The following is a 9,402-nucleotide window of genomic DNA, read 5'->3' on the forward strand; positions in this document are numbered from 1 at the left end:
TCTTTAGAGATTTTTGTTTAGACAAAAATGACAAGCAACATCCGTGTTTGGTTCCTTGACAACAAGTAGAGCTAATGGATTTGGCTTGGAAAAGTCACTTGACATTTTCTTGGTAGGATGGACTCATGCTTTAACCTAAAAAATCAAGATTGTGTAGTTTGAGACTATTGAATTGATGGTTAATATGTGGTTGTGTCAATTGCATGCATTCAAGTGGGAGGGATCTTCCAATCAAAGGGGACTTCCTTCAACCTTCTATTTAGTTGAGTGCAACAACTTCATAGAACAATAATTATATTGTTATGCTTAATCCAATGGTTGTCCCAAGGATGGGTTATAAAGGATAAATAAGGCCATATCAAATAAATGGGATTACTTTTCATTCAATTTGTTGAACTGTTGTGAAGTGAAGGACAAGTATTCATTAAGTTTTGAAGGATACTACTAGATGCTACAAGTAGAGCTTACGAGAAACCATAATTGGCCTATATGCTCAATGGTCTTTTGACACGTAGGACAGTGGACGCCTCTTTTTCCACGTCCAGAGCATGGTGTGTAACCGGCCTTAGTCCCAAGTCTGGGAGGTAGAGTGAAAGAGAGATTCGCGCGCACGTAAATTGGATTGAAAGCGTGGTTTGTTGAAGCAAAGGTCATGACTTTGCCTCGTTTCTTATTTTATGTTACGAAAGGGTAGACGCCAACGAAATGCACTAGACGCTTAAAAGCAAGAAGCCGAAAAGCGCTTTTGCGTGGGCGGTCGGAGGCTTATGTAAATATAAACGCATGCAGAACCTACAACAAGCAATTCGTCGGCCGATTGCAATTTGTTTTGGAGCGGACCGAAGAGATAGTCTAGCAAGCGAACGCAAGAGCAGTGAAGTAGCCTCCACGAGGCAGCGCCATCGACAGTAGTTCTCGTCTTTTGAGAGTACAGCAATCCACCGTTATTCCATCATCTATGGCTTTGCGGAGAGCTTGTAGTACAGCAGCCTTTAGGCTGCATGCGATGATGAAGCCCGGATCGCGATCAGGAGAGTCGGCAGCGTTACACCAGCAGAGGGTGTCGCACGTGGATCACCGGCTGCAGGCGGACGGGGACGCGGTGAGGAGGATACACGGGGCGCTGGACAGGGAGAAGGAATTAGCGTCGAAGGAGAGGATGCTGAAGGCAGGAGGATCAATGATGGTAGATGATGATGAGCCGGCGTCATGCAAGCTGGTGTTCTTGGGGGGGCCGGGGGTGGGGAAGGGGACGTACGCGGGGCTGCTGGCGAAGAAGCTCGGGGTGGAGCACATATCCACGGGGCAGCTGGTGAGGGAGGAGCTGGCGAGGGGGGTGGGCAGGTGGACGGTGGCGCCGGGGGAGCTGGCGCTGCGGGCTAGGGTGCGGGAGGCCATGGAAGCCGGGCGGCTGCTTCCGGACGAGGTGGTGCTGCAGCTGCTGGCGCGGCGCGTGCGGGAGGTGCAGGCGCGGGCCGGCAGCGAGGATGCCGGCTACGTCCTGGATGGCTTCCCGCGGACGGTGGCGCAGGCCCGCATCCTGGACGAGGCCCTCGCGGGCTCCGGGGTTGACCTGGCCTTCAACCTCCACATCGCCCACGAAGAGGCCCTGGTGGCGAAGTGCCTCGGCCGGCGCTCCTGCCCCTCCTGCGGCCGCGACTACAACCTGGCCCACGTGGACATGCCCCACGCGGACCCCGAGCAGAGCGTGTTCCTGCCCGCCCGCCTGCCGCCTCCCCGTGGCGCGCCATCCTGCTGCCGCGGTGCTCGGTCGGCCGGGCAGCTCCTGGCTCGCCCCGACGACGCCTCCGAGGAGGTGGTGCGGCAGCGCCTGGGCGTGCACGCCGCCGAGAGCGCCGCCCTGGAGGCCTACTACCGCTCGCAGGGCAAGCTCTTCAACCTCAACGTGGGGCCCGGCGTTGACCATGTCTGGCCGCGCCTCCTCCACGCCGCCCTCCAGCTCAACTACCTGGTCCAAGAGACGGCCCCCCTCTACGCCTCCGAGCTGTGACTTCTTTGGTTCTTTTTTGTGTTTCTCGAGTTTCAAAGACTTGGTCAAAAGCAATGGTCAACGGACGCCTTTTCCGAATGGTCAACGGTCTTTTTTTTGGGCGAAAAGCGAAAGACCAGCGTCACCAAGGCAAAATGGTCATGAGCAAATGCTTTACACAAGACCTTTTCACAAACATTTGTATTCTTCTCCCATTCTACACCATAACAAGCCTAAAGATCTCATGAGAGGAGAGAGAGGCACACTTACCTCCTCACAAAGCCTTGATGGAAAGCGAATCCACCTACCTGCCAGTTTATAGGAATATTATGGATAATGGAATCATCCATGGTGGGAGATTGAGATTCACTTGTCAATGGCATTATATTCTCACTTTCTTTGCTGTCCTCCCAAAATCCCATAAAAGCACATACAAATGGATACTTTTCTTGAACTATGCAAAATGGGAGCAAAATGATTGTTGGAGTATTAAACAAATCAACATATTTGTTTTGAAATTATATTTCACATGCGAATGCTTCCTTGAAAACCATTTTAATTATACAACTTGCTGCCTTGCTAAAATAAGTTTCACTAACCTTGTTGGAGGTCTTAGAGTACCAAGTTGATTAAATTTGTTTGTCTTTTGTGTTAGTACCTAAATACTTGACTAATAATATAACATTTGTGACCATTACATGGAAAATTTCCCCTTTGTGAGAATCTCCAATATAGTTTATTAGCATAGTATGTGGTTGACCATGTAATCTTTATTATGTGGTTTGGAGTTACAAGCTCTGAACTTACCATGTTTTCACATATTGGTATACTTATCTCATAAAGGTGCAACAATAGACATGAGATTTCAAAGTCTTAACATTTACATGGATTGAGATAACAACAAATCAAAATCATCCTTTGCTTAGAGTATCCAAAATCCATTGAAATCTAGGCTTATACCTACTTAAAGAACTCCCTTGAAGGGGCAAAAAGCCTAGCCTACATGGAGTGTCGGCCATTTGAAATGTAGGCCAATTATGTTTTCTCCTAAGCTCTACTTGTAACATCTAGTAGTATCCTTCAAAACTTAATGAATACTTGTCCTTCACTTCACAACAGTTCAACAAATTGAATGAAAAGTAATCCCAAATATTTGATATAGTTTTATTTATCCCTTGTAACCCATCCTTGGCACCACCATTGGATTAAGCATGACAATATAATTATTGTTCTATGAAGCTGTTGCACTTAACTAGATAGAAGGTTGAAGGAAGTCCCCTTTGATTGGGAGAGCCCTCTCACTTGAATGCATGCGATCGACATAACCACACATTAACCATCAATTCAGTAGTCTCAAACTACACAATCCCAATTTTGTAGGTTAAGCATGATTCCATCTTACCAAGAAATGTCAAGTGACTCTTTCCACACATAGGTGCTTGGCCAATCCAACAACATTGCACATGGCTAAGAGAGGACTCCATTTTCTTAAGCCATTTCCAAGCCAAATCATTAGCTCTACTTATTGTCATGGAACCAAACATGGATTTTCCTTGTCATTCTTGTCTAAGGCATGAAAATCTCTAAAGAGATTCTCAATTCCATTCCAAGAGCTCTTACAAAAGGGAAATAGAGAAGGCTAAAAACCATTGACTCTAGGATGTGCTTATTATCACCACAAACTTTCCAACTTAGAAGAGTGAGAAGGACATCCTTCCATCTCCATAACTTCTCTAAAATCTAATCCTTCAACCATGTTGAACCTATGTTTTATGTGTCTCTAAATCGTAATGCAACAAGTGAGATATGTAACAACCTTACCAACACCAAGGTCCTTAAATTTAGACCTCTCCAATTATTAGGGGTGATATTTATAGGGAATGGCAGAGCGCTAGATAGGGTAATGGCAATTAGGTGTAATGGATAATAGCAAGGCAAGAATGAGTTAAAATGTTGCAACTTGAGATTTTGATGCACGCACCAAGATATGTATAGTGTCGTTATGTTCATCTCATAGTCATATATTCTAGCGCAAAGACTATCATAAACAAACTATCTAACACAAGAAACTATGTAATGCAACAATGTTACCTTATTTTTGGTATTCTTTGATTTATAACCATAGTTATTATTGTTATGGTATTTGTGTGGCACTTTTTATCCCTATATTCTTGATTGCAAATGTTGGTATGTATGTGTCCATTAGTATCTACTAGCAAGACCATCAAGCATGTTCGAGCTGAACATGTTAGTTACAATTGGTGATTATGACGCTCAAATTCCATGTAACATAGGTGCATGAGCATACTCTCAAAAGACTTGTTGTTACCCGTCATTGCCCATAGTGGCTTGCAGTATGGTTAAAAGTAGTAGTGTGATCCTAGACTATAGAGGACATATGTTACCCATACACTATGCATGACATAGAAAGTCAAAGGCAAGAGAGAAGCTACTAGATGACAAAAAAGCATAAGAGGAGAAGAGACCATGGTTAGTGAAAATTAAATAGATCACAAGTATCATCCATGCAACATAGAGGTTAACTTTTGCCAACTTACTTTCATTAGTTTTTAAGTCCCACAAAAGTTATGAAGGCCTAAACTAAGAGCAAGACATTGTACACAAATTAAATGGGCCAAATGCTAAAATGAGAGGGTTATATGCAAGATTAAGAGGGATGTGCACCTAATGTGGTCAATCTTCTAGCCCACCTTCTCTACGTATCTGCGAAGGTTGCATTGGTCAACTATTTTCTCACCACTTCTTCCTTGTTTACTACCTCTCCCCCAAATTGCTGATGCTGTGGTGCTTTAGCTGGTTGTAGACTTGTGTTTTAGTGGCTAGTCGGTACATGTTGTGCTCTTCCTCTGAGAACGAAAGTTGGCCTTCCATTTTGAGTTCCTGTTATGGGACAACAGCTTACAATTAGCTCATTTGAGAGTACCTTTTGTGAAAAAGAAAAAAAAGTTTAAGAACAAACATTATGGAATGGTGTGATGTTCCAGTAAAGAATAGGCAATCCGCACATTCCAAGCACGATTTCCATAAAAGCTTTTCTTCAAGTACAAGTTTTCTTTATTCGTCCTTTTTTGCTTTTGAACATTTTCCGGTTTGAAGTTCTGAAGTTCAAGTCATGTTTTCTTTTCCACCTTAACCCCTCCCCCTGAGGAATGATGAAAATCCTTCCTAGGATTGGAGGATGAAGGGTTAAGGGCATTAAGCACATGTTTGCTGTGCTTTACTTCGTTATGAGCCAATCATAGAAGTTTGGGTTATACTCCAAGTGGGCATGATGGTCCATGTCATGAGGTCTAATGCCTATGTGTGTAATGTAGGTCAGAACATCAGTTAGGAAGTCTCTAGAGTTCATCTTGCTAGCAACATGTAGTTCTTCCTCAGTCAGGAGTCAATCCAAATAGGGATGGGCCATGATATATTCCTCTAAAGGTCATTTGCATGTGATGGTCAGGGCTTTGAACAAGGTAGGAGCCACATAGGTAGGGTCGTACTTATTTGTTTCGATTACGCGTCTCTGCTCGGCGCATTGGTCATAATTTGGTAGCCCTCTTATCTCCATTGGAGACACAGAGCATACCATTTTTGCATAAATGAAGAGTTAGAGTCAGCTTGCTTTGTCAGCTTTTCTAGCTCCTGGCTTGTTGTAGAGACTTTGCTCCTGCTATTTGATGTGATGAGCCATTGTTTGCAAGTTTTCTCTCGAGAGATCTTTTTGGCAATCAATTCCTCGGCTACCTTGGGAATATTAACAAACACAAACTCATATTCCTCCCAAAAGTGCATGGCAAGGAGCATACTCCATTGCTAATGTCTCATCGAGGAGGCCTAAGTTTATTGTTCATAGCTCCTGGCTAGCATGGTGAATGTGGTGTCTAATCATCTGATGCAGGTGATGAGGTGGTTCCCTATGTTCATGGCGAGGTCCAAGGCCAAGGCAAGGATAGATCTAAACTTATAGGAGGGTCTGAGGCCTACGAGAGGTTGGGGATTTGGCTCGACTAGATAACATAGGAACTGATGTCTGTGTTATGAATTGGTCAGTAGGGTGTGAAGTGGCCACTTGTGTGATGGGTTGGTCTTAGGGCTCAGATGATGCACTGCATTCTACTTGTAGAGCCGTTGGGATGCTGTAAGTGTTACGTTGGGTTGGTCTAGGAGCAGCTAGTTGTGGTTTTGGTTGATAGACTCATTGAGGTTCTATGGGTTTGGTGCTTTTTGGATCAATTGGTTTCTCATTCCTTGTTGGCTTCGCATTTTTTTGAGATGGGATGGAGGGCCTAGATTGAAGGGCATGTGTGCCGCTTGTAACCTTGGGGAACCAAATCTAGTTTGTTGCCTTCATAGTAGTAGCCTTGAGTGTGCAATAGGTCTTTGGGAACCCATCGTGGCTTGATCGTTCGTCTACTTTGGTAGTGCCAACTTTGGCTCCTAGGCCTACGGTGTGATATTCCATGGTTATGAGTTCACACAGTTTGACTTCTAGGCGGTTGCAGTTGCCGTTTGGGCACCCATTTGAGTTGGTGCTTAGTGGTCTCGGGTGTGGCTCCTTTAGGTGGTGGGCAGTTTGTCTTGGCAGGGTGGGACAAGTTATGATCCCCCTCCTTAGACCTTGCACTTAGTTCCTCTATTAGTGGCATTGCAACTGTGATGGAGCCACATTGCCCTTTTGCTGAAAGCCGTCACTATCCAAACATTGCCAATGGTGTTAGAATATCAATCTCTCGTTACTCTTTAGTCAGTCTATCTTTATGTGTGTGATCGACATTAGCTGGATATAGTCGTACACATGTGTGACATTCAATAAGTCAGTGTAGTCAGTGACTTAACCACAGTTAGTCTTGGTTAGTCATATCTATGTGTATAAGCCTCTTTCAGCTAGTATGATGGAAGAATAATGAAAGAAGAACAACAATGAGCTGACGCTCATCTTCCACTCCACTCTCTCTCTCCTCCTCTCTTCCAACATGGTATCAGAGCTTGAATGCGTGAAGCCTAAAGGCTTGGCAGTGGCCATTTGACATCAAGACATCAGATCTGAAGAAAACGTCATCAAAGGAGACTGTGCCTGCAGCCCATTTTTTTGCAGAAGCTATATCTTTCTATAAAAATGGTTTTTGGAGAAATGGCCAACTATTCATGACCATTTTGACGTGGTCTACAACTTTGCAGAAGATATTTTTTTCAAAATCCTCACAAATTTTGAGATATTCAGCATAGACCTGTGCAGACAGGCTGTATACTGCAGTAAACAGTAGGTGAGTCCAAGGCGCTAGTGGCTTTCATCCTAACAATGTATATGCCCTTATTATCATGCATTTGAGCATGATATTGGAGTGTTAAATGCTCAATTTTGGAGCTTATTTGCAAGCTGGAAATAGTGAACTGGTTGCTGTCCTGAATTTGGAAACAATATACCTGCAGGGTTGAAGTATATGTGATGCTTATTTGCTACTCATAAATGCTTGGATCATACCACTTGAGTGGTAGATGCTTTTGGGATATTGTGAGTACTGAAAGTCCAAAGTTTGGACTGATTTGTTGTTGGTTATACCAGGGTATTGATTGGTTATTGTCTGCAGGAAGGATACCTATCATCTTCACTTGACATACATGCAATATATTTTGACCGGTATGTATTAACTCCTACATAGAGTGGCAACTGAATGAGATGTTTTGGGGTTTTTTTGAGGTCTGAATACTCTTATTTTAACAGAGAAAATACTGCTGGTTATAGTAGTGGGCTGGCTGTATTTGGTACTGCTACTTGCATACAGTATAAACATTGATACTTGTATGGACGTACTTTGTTGCTGGGATGTTTTGTCACTACCATAGAATGTTTTGAATTGATTTGAGCTTGGTTTATGCTCAGTTGATTGTGTTTTTCCATTGTTGGAATATATTTTATATCAAGTAGGTTGTCAAGAACTATCCTGAATAGTAGGATACTGGTCCTGAACTGTAGGAAAAGGAGTCAGATACTTATAGGTTGTATACATCACTGAATACCTAAGCTGCAACTATGGAAAATGCTCAAGGCATTGAAAATATCACTCAAATTGTGGGAGAAAAGATGGACAACAAAAATTTTACTTTATGGAAGTTTTGTATGAAGAATTTTTTGGTTGGTAGAGGTTTTGGGACTTATGTACAGGTGATGAGACTGAACCTGAAATACATGAAATGAATTCGACAAATGACCGGAAAAGGGCTCATAAGCTATGAATTGAGAGAGCATGCAAGGTGTTACATTGGTTTTCCTTATGTATATCAGATGATATGGTTATACAGATTACTGGATGTAGTTTCCCAAAGGATGCATGGGACATACTCATGAAGAATTATGGAAATGCAACATATGCAAGAAAGATTCAGCTAAAGCAACAGTTCAATAACATGTCTAGGAGTGGTAGAAGCATTCAGACCTACACTACAGAGGTCAAGAACATAGCGGATTAGCTTGCCACCATTGGATCTTTAGTGTCTGAGGATGATATGATTGCAATGACATTGAATGGACTTGGCAAAGAGTATAAAGCATTTGATACGTCTATTTCTGTGAGATCTGAGCCCCCTGATTGGGATGAGCTGATTGCTTTGCTACTACATGAGGAAGTTAAGCTTGGGCTGAATACAGGTTCTAGTATGTCTCAAAGCAGAGACATTGTTCTTTACTCTAGCCAGTGTGGTAGAGGCCGCAGAGGTTGTGGCTCTTTTCGAGGTTGAGGAGACACTCAAAACACTTATGGACAACAATAGCAGAATGCCTGGCATGGCACAAATACACATTGCCAGTGTGGATCTTGTGGCTTTAGAGTCACCCCATGGTAGAGGTGGTGGATTTGGTTCATGGCAGTCAAATGATCAGTCAAACAGAGATAAGGACTGTCATTACTGCGGTAATGGTTGCAAATTGATTGATAGAGACCAAAGAGATGGCAGAATGTTTACTCTTGATGCGTCAATTCTAGAATTGAAAGCATCCATGTTTGCACATGATGATGGTGCTATACAAGATGTTGAGATATGGCATAAGCGGATTGGCCATGTGAATGTACAAAAGCTAAAATCTATGCAGCAGAAGGAGATTGTGCTTGTACTGCCTAAGTTCAAGTATTATGACTTTGGACATGTTTGTGATGCATGCCAGTTTGGAAAGCAGACACGGTTTCCATTTATGAGATATGTACGGAATAGCTCACGACCCTTACAGTTGGTACATTTAGATGTATGGGGTCCGTCTCATAATGCTTCGTTTGGTGGTTCTTGTTACTATGTATCCTTCATTGATGATTTCAACAGGTATACTTGGTTTTACATACTGAAACATAAGGATGATGTGTTTGATGCAGTCAAGGACTTCAAGAAGCATGTTGAAAATGAGTTGAGCTATA

At 43.1% G+C, this 9,402-nt stretch overlaps 1 pseudogene; it reads left to right on the plus strand.

Moving 5' to 3' along the window:
* Window positions 1-1,304: 1,304 nt before the first annotated feature.
* Window positions 1,305-2,471, plus strand: LOC148033644 (putative adenylate kinase 6, chloroplastic pseudogene; annotated as a pseudogene).
* Window positions 2,472-9,402: the final 6,931 nt, after the last annotated feature.

This window comes from Lygodium microphyllum, chromosome 7 (assembly GCF_053477565.2).
Source record: "Lygodium microphyllum isolate KBCC chromosome 7, Lygodium_microphyllum_v1.1.10, whole genome shotgun sequence".
Lineage (NCBI taxonomy): Eukaryota > Viridiplantae > Streptophyta > Polypodiopsida > Schizaeales > Lygodiaceae > Lygodium > Lygodium microphyllum.